The sequence below is a fragment of the Pseudophryne corroboree genome, chromosome 11 (assembly GCF_028390025.1).
Source record: "Pseudophryne corroboree isolate aPseCor3 chromosome 11, aPseCor3.hap2, whole genome shotgun sequence".
In the NCBI taxonomy this organism is placed as follows: Eukaryota; Metazoa; Chordata; class Amphibia; order Anura; family Myobatrachidae; genus Pseudophryne; species Pseudophryne corroboree.
The window spans coordinates 293122965-293129653 of record NC_086454.1 but is presented as its reverse complement, the minus strand read 5'-3'; the positions used below and the strand labels follow the sequence as shown (position 1 = coordinate 293129653).

General features: G+C 40.2%; 1 pseudogene; it reads right to left on the bottom strand.

The window, feature by feature from the left end:
• Positions 1 to 4646: 4646 nt before the first annotated feature.
• On the bottom strand, positions 4647 to 4767 carry LOC134971237 (5S ribosomal RNA; annotated as a pseudogene).
• Positions 4768 to 6689: the final 1922 nt, after the last annotated feature.

Below are 6689 nucleotides of genomic sequence, written 5' to 3'. Positions count from 1 at the left end.
CTGTGTGAGCTGAGCAGTCAGACAGATATATAATATATATAGATGATGCAGCACACTGGGCTGAGCCTGAGCAGTGCACACAGATATGGTATGTGACTGAGTCACTGTGTGTATCGCTTTTTTCAGGCAGAGAACGGATATATTAAATAAACTGCACTGTCTGGTGGTCACTCACTATATAATATTATGTACTCCTGGCTCCTGCTATAACCTATAACTGGCACTGCAGTGCTCCCCAGTCTTCCCCACAATTATAAGCTGTGTGAGCTGAGCAGTCAGACAGATATATAATATATATAGATGATGCAGCACACTGGGCTGAGCCTGAGCAGTGCACACAGATATGGTATGTGACTGAGTCACTGTGTGTATCGCTTTTTTCAGGCAGAGAACGGATATATTAAATAAACTGCACTGTCTGGTGGTCACTCACTAGTAAACTCTCTGCACTCTCTACACTTCTACAGTACTCCTCCTAGTCCTAAGCTCCAGTAAATCTCTCTCTCATAATCTAAATGGAGAGGACGCCAGCCACGTCCTCTCCCTATCAATCTCAATGCACGTGTGAAAATGGCGGCGACGCGCAGCTCCTTATATAGAATCCGAGTCTCGCGATAGAATCCGAGCCTCGCGAGAATCCGACAGCGTCATGATGACGTTCGGGCGCGCTCGGGTTAACCGAGCAAGGCGGGAAGATCCGAGTCGCTCGGACCCGTGAAAAAAAACATGAAGTTCGTGCGGGTTCGGATTCAGAGAAACCGAACCCGCTCATCTCTAATAAAAACGACTCGCCCTTGTCCAGTTCTTGATTGATGGGGTTTCTGTCTCCGTGCTGTAGTGACCCCTTGTGATATTAGGCCTCCAGAAAGATGTAATATATCACCTTTCTATGTATGCTACCTGTAAAACTAGAGCTCTATTACAGAAAGAAATGCATTCAATGATAAAGAAAAGAAAAAACCCATTGCTTTCAATGCCACCTCTTAAACGAACACTTTGAGAACGTTGCTGCTTAGTTTAAAACACATTTTAAAATGGGAGACTTACAACACGCATTGAAATGGCTTGTAAAGAAATTTCAATGTGGTTTTTACGTGTTTTTAATAAATATATTATAGAGAGTTCTGTTCACCAAAAATGCCTTCCGCTGTTTTCCGACAAAAACAAAATTTCCGAAGCCCATTCATTTTTTGTATAAATACTGTATTTGATGAGTTTGTGATGCAATGAAAAATTGCCTGATTCTTAAAATAACCATTTACGCACGACTAGGCTTCTGTACTTCCAAGCATAGGTGTAAACAGGCTTAATTTGTGAAACTTTATACAGATTTCACAGTTACATTATAAGCATCACAAAAGCATTATTGTGAATAAGCCCTAAATGTATTCTAATGTATTCAGGTGTATTGCATTAAAGGGTCTGCGCAGTTCCTCTATCCAAGGTTAGTGTTTGGTTTCCTGTTAACTTTTGTTGCCTTAAAGTAATTATAGGGAATCCAGAACCTCAACTGAACAGAATGAAAAGAAAGCTTGCCTGGAGCGCAGATGTACTGGAAATTGAAAATTAAAACTGCAATGGTTACACTGTGCGACATAGATATTGTTTCGGAAGTAAGGAGAATGGGTAGTCGCCGTTAATGGTGCGGTATGAGTAAGGAATGTAGACTTCAGTGGAGTAAGGGGGACATTTACTAAGCAGTGATAAGAGCGGAGAAGTGAGCCAGTGGAGATATTTCCCCATCAACCAATCAGCAGCTATGAATCATTTTATAGTATGCAAATTATACATGTTACTTCAGTGCTGATTGGTTGCCATGGGCAACTTCTCCACTGGCTCACTTCTCCGCTCTTATCACTGCTTAGTAAATGTACCCCTTAGCATGGTAAGTGCCCAGTGGTGTAACTACAGAGGGTACAGGGGATGCAACTGCTATGAGTCCTGGTCGTTTGGGGGGACCAGAGGACCCAGCAAGCAACCCCACTGCGCCGTTATGTTATTTTTATTATTAGTGCGCCTGGTTTCAGGCCTGGCAGATTACTTCCTGGTAGGACGGGGTAGGGAAGGGGTTTCTCTGAGGCTGTACCCCAGAGACACCCAGAGGGGTGTACTGCATGGGGAGGAAGGATGTCAGCTGTGTACTACTTGGGGGGGGGGGGGGGGCAGAAACGTGATATATGGCTGTCTTTATATTGCGGATGGGGAAGGGGGGTTTGTGGCTGCTATTCTGTACTGCGGAGGGGGAGTTGCCGGCCCTCCACTGTGTACTGGTGAAGGCAGAGATTACAGCACAACAGCCCTGCTCTGTACAGGCCACTGACACCTGCTGTCTGCTAGGTGTGTAGCGGGGGCAAGGAGGTGTACAATGGCTACGGGGAAGGGAGGGGGGCTGGTAGGCTACACTATGACTGCATATGCATTTGTCTTGGGGGTGGGGTGTACTGAAAGGCATAACCACTCTGATGGAGACATGAGTTGGTGGGGCCCCGAGAATCCAGCCAAGCTAGTTACCTGGGTTGGTTCACGAAGGACCCAGGTTACAGGTAGTGTAAACAGGTAATCCAGGCCGTCCGACCTTGGTCCTGTTCACTGCATAGGGAGAGCCACATTCCCGGCGCTCGAAGATGATGTTATCTCCAAGCACCGGTAGAGGGAAACCGCTAGCAATATCCTGGGTACAGCCTGTGGTGTGATCGGGTTTCAAGTCATTGTGGCACAGCTTCAAACCCGTGTTAACCTATGTTAAATTTCCTGGGCTGGACCCAGAACTTAGGTGTAAAAGGGGTATTACATTTTCATGTAATGTCTTATAATATGTATGCTTAGTAACGTGTTCTTTTTGTGGCATGGACATTAGGATGCTGCTCAAACCAGCAACCTAATACAGAACAAATATTGTTTATTTGGCAGGGAGAGCTGGGCACGTCCCCAAAATGATGAAAATGGGGGTTGCTGCGCTAGGACCCGCCCCTCCTCCCGAGGCCCCAGCCCCTTTTCGACAGCATATACCCATAGGAGGTCTCAAACATTTTAGGAGACGCCAATACACCTCCTACAGCTAAACAAGTTCTCGGGATATGACTGCAATGGAGAATGTTTCTGCCATCTTGCGAATGGCATATTGCCAGTCAGTCCTCTAGCATGCTTCACTGTAAGACTGAAATGGGATTCACCAACTAAGTTCCAGAAAAGTATCTTCACTAGCAAGTATGAAATTAACATGCTTTTGATAAATGGCCTATTAAATGTCATGTTTGCATAATTAACAGTAACTAAGTTTTGATCTTGTGATAGGAAATATGGTTAAAGCTTCTGTGTACACACAAATTAGCCAGAGCACTTCTTCCAAGAAACACTGAGTCATCCCTGTAATAAAAGGACTGCGGGAAGGGAAGCAGCTGAAAATTAAATAACTGGTTAAAGATTGAAATGAGTTTCAAAAGTTCCACAAATAAACTATAAATGGAAAAAGTGGAAAACAAATTAAACCTTGGATGATGGTATTTTTTCTATTAGTCTGTATGGTCCATGATGTCTGGCTGGCTTTTAGCATGGAAAACATTAATTAAATGGCTTTTAAAGTTAAATATTTTATTTTTACGTTTCTGTATGTTCGCTTTTTGCCTGTTCCATTCAATGCAAGTTAAAAAGGAAGGGGCTCATTTAGTGTTGGATAAAAGCCACTTTTGTTGCGTGAAAGAAAAGTAAGCGTTTTTGTACAGCCTATGGACACCACAAGGCCTATGCGTGCATCTGTATTAAGATTTTTGTGTATCCCTGACTAGCGCATCCTTGTGTATCCTTATGCCTGGGGAGGGATGGGGCAGGCAATAGAAGGTAGAGTACCGTAAAGGTGTGTTTCTATAATTGTGAGATAATTAGAAAAAAAGAGATTTCAATAAAGAGCCCCCTAAAAATTGATCTAAACACCATTGTGTATATATTGGTTTGGTTGGTGTTATGACGGACAGTAACAGGATTTTTGAAAATATGTGTTCAGTATACAGGCTTGAGGATGTAGCAGAGTTTCTGTACACACCAGCAGATGCCTTACAATTACAAATAGCCCACTTAGCCAGTGGAGTGGTTTTATTGAAGATAAAGCAAGTACAGCCGTACTCACTGTTATACCCCTTTAATACCTCCCGGATCACTGAATACGGGTTTCAAGCCATATCATAGTGTCTTGAAATCTTTTCACACTGAGAACATGAAAAAAAGAAGAAAGAAGACTCTTGTTGGGAAGCACTCAATATACAGATAACGTTGTATGACTAAATGTCACAAAAACTAACTAAAATACAATATTTTATTAATTCTCTTTAAAATTAATTATTGAGGAGTTCAATGGGTGCCGATGTTTATTAAATGGTGACATTGCGAAAATATAAAGAGAAATATATAAATTGTAAGGTACAAATACCTAATTCAGGCCGAAGTGGGTATGTCTATAGTGTTGTTAGTAATCACACTCCAACTGTAGGACAACCTGTGATAATAAATTGCTCACTTATTGAAAATATGACCATCATTTATAAGCTGCTATATATCCCAAATGGGAATTTTAATCCTAGCAGATAGTTGAATCATAGGTCATAACCGAGGTGTAATACAATGCTCTGTATTGGTGACAGATGGGTGGCAAATATTTGCAGTACCAGGGTGTTCCTTGGTAGTCTCCTATCCAAGTACTTAACCCGGCCCTCCACTGCTTGGCTTCCAAGATCAGATGAGATTGGGCATCTCCAGCGGGGTATGACCGCAGACCTTATGCTCACCCTTGTCACACTGTGTCCACAATTGGGCACAGACAGGAGCCAATTTACGTTGTTATATGAGCCACAGGTATCGATACAGCTGATTTGATAAAGAAATCAAAAATTTTTATCATAAATGATAAGGTATAACAAAAGATTAAGTACCCATCTGGATTTTCACGGCTTAGTTAGTCGCAGTATCAGTAGGAATAAAACCTCTCAGCTGCACAGTTTATCATATGTATGAAAATAAAACATTAGATCAAAATAATGGTATTTTTAACTGTGCAGGAAAGGGAAACCTCCAAATTTGGTCTCCAAAACAGTAATGAAAGTATGATATTACACTTTGAATTATCAAAGAAGCAGGGAAACACAAACAATGAAATCTTCAGCTCTCAGAAATTATTCTCAAGTAATAGAAAAATAATGATAAATTGACACAGAGTGTTTTCTATATGATATGTGTCTTCAGAAAATACTGGGATAATTATGGGTTTCTGCCATGTAAAAGAGAGAGAGAGAAGGCGTTTATGTGCTGGATAAGGTCAAAAAAATGGCAGACGTATCCACATCCGCTTTTTTGATAGAAATATAGACCTCAAAAGGGTTGCATTAATTCCCTTGCTGGCGATAACTGACTGTCAATAGTATAGTCTATGCACCATGTGGGTAAGGTATTTGTAAATACCGGTCCGTGCAATGACAATGCACTGGTGCACAGAGACACATGTATTGAAAATGCACTGGTGCACAGAGACACATGTATAAACCAAACCTGGTGTATGTTCATAAAGTTCTAGTCCTACTTGATATACTGGGGGAGATCCTGGTATGAGGAAGGTGCCGGCCGCGTCTGCCCGCGTCCTGTCTGCTGCCGAGCTCCGGCCGCACTGTACTTCCTGTTTGGCTGGTTCCCTTGGCGACGGACTTTGCCGAGAACGGCTCGTTGCGGTCACGTGTGCGCACCACGTGACCGTGAGGATGCAGTCTCCTTCCTGACGTACGTTTCGCAATTTGCTTGGTCACAGGGCGTCAGTGGGTTCAACCCTTGTTTTTTCTTATATTGATAGTACTGTTAGCTGATTGGTTCTTAGTAAGTGATTGATAGGTATACGATCCTGTCATATTCGAGATCAGACCTGCTGATTCCCATTGAATAATACGTCATGATTGACAGTTGAAAATGCCATTCAGCATTTCATAGTGGATAGTCATATGGTTATTTTAAAAAGAGCTGGTTAGATTAATTCAAGGAATTATTCACAAAAAATATATTTACAAAAAATAGGGATATAAAGATGGTATAAATTATGAAGACACTTAAAATGGAATGTAAATATCTTGATCTATATGCATATGGGTATAAGAATAAATATGGTATAATATAATATAATAAAAAATTGCAATAAAATTTGCAGATTATTATATATATAAAAATAAGTCTATGTGTGACACTTAGTATGCCTATACTTAAAAAAAGGGGGGGATTATATACATTATTAAGAGGAAATAATATTAAATTAGGATATTGCTGGAAAGTTACTATTGAGAATTATTAAAAATAATTAATTAGTGATTACGTGACAGTGACTAATAAAGGTAAAAATGAGAATAAAAGTGAGAATAAAATTATTAATGAAAGTGAATATATAGATTATAATAAAGGTGAATAAATAAAGTGAGAAATATATAAAAATATAAAAATATATATTGAAATAATTTGAAGGGTCTATATATTGGTATAAGGGTTATAGCAATTATTTGGAATATGATATTATTGTGCAGAAATCATTATGAGGGCAATGTGATGGAAATTATAATTTTGTACTGCAAAAGGTGTGTATATGCATATACATTGATAAATATATGTATATATATATATATATATATATATATATATATGCATACATAAAAGATTGTGAAGGGGTT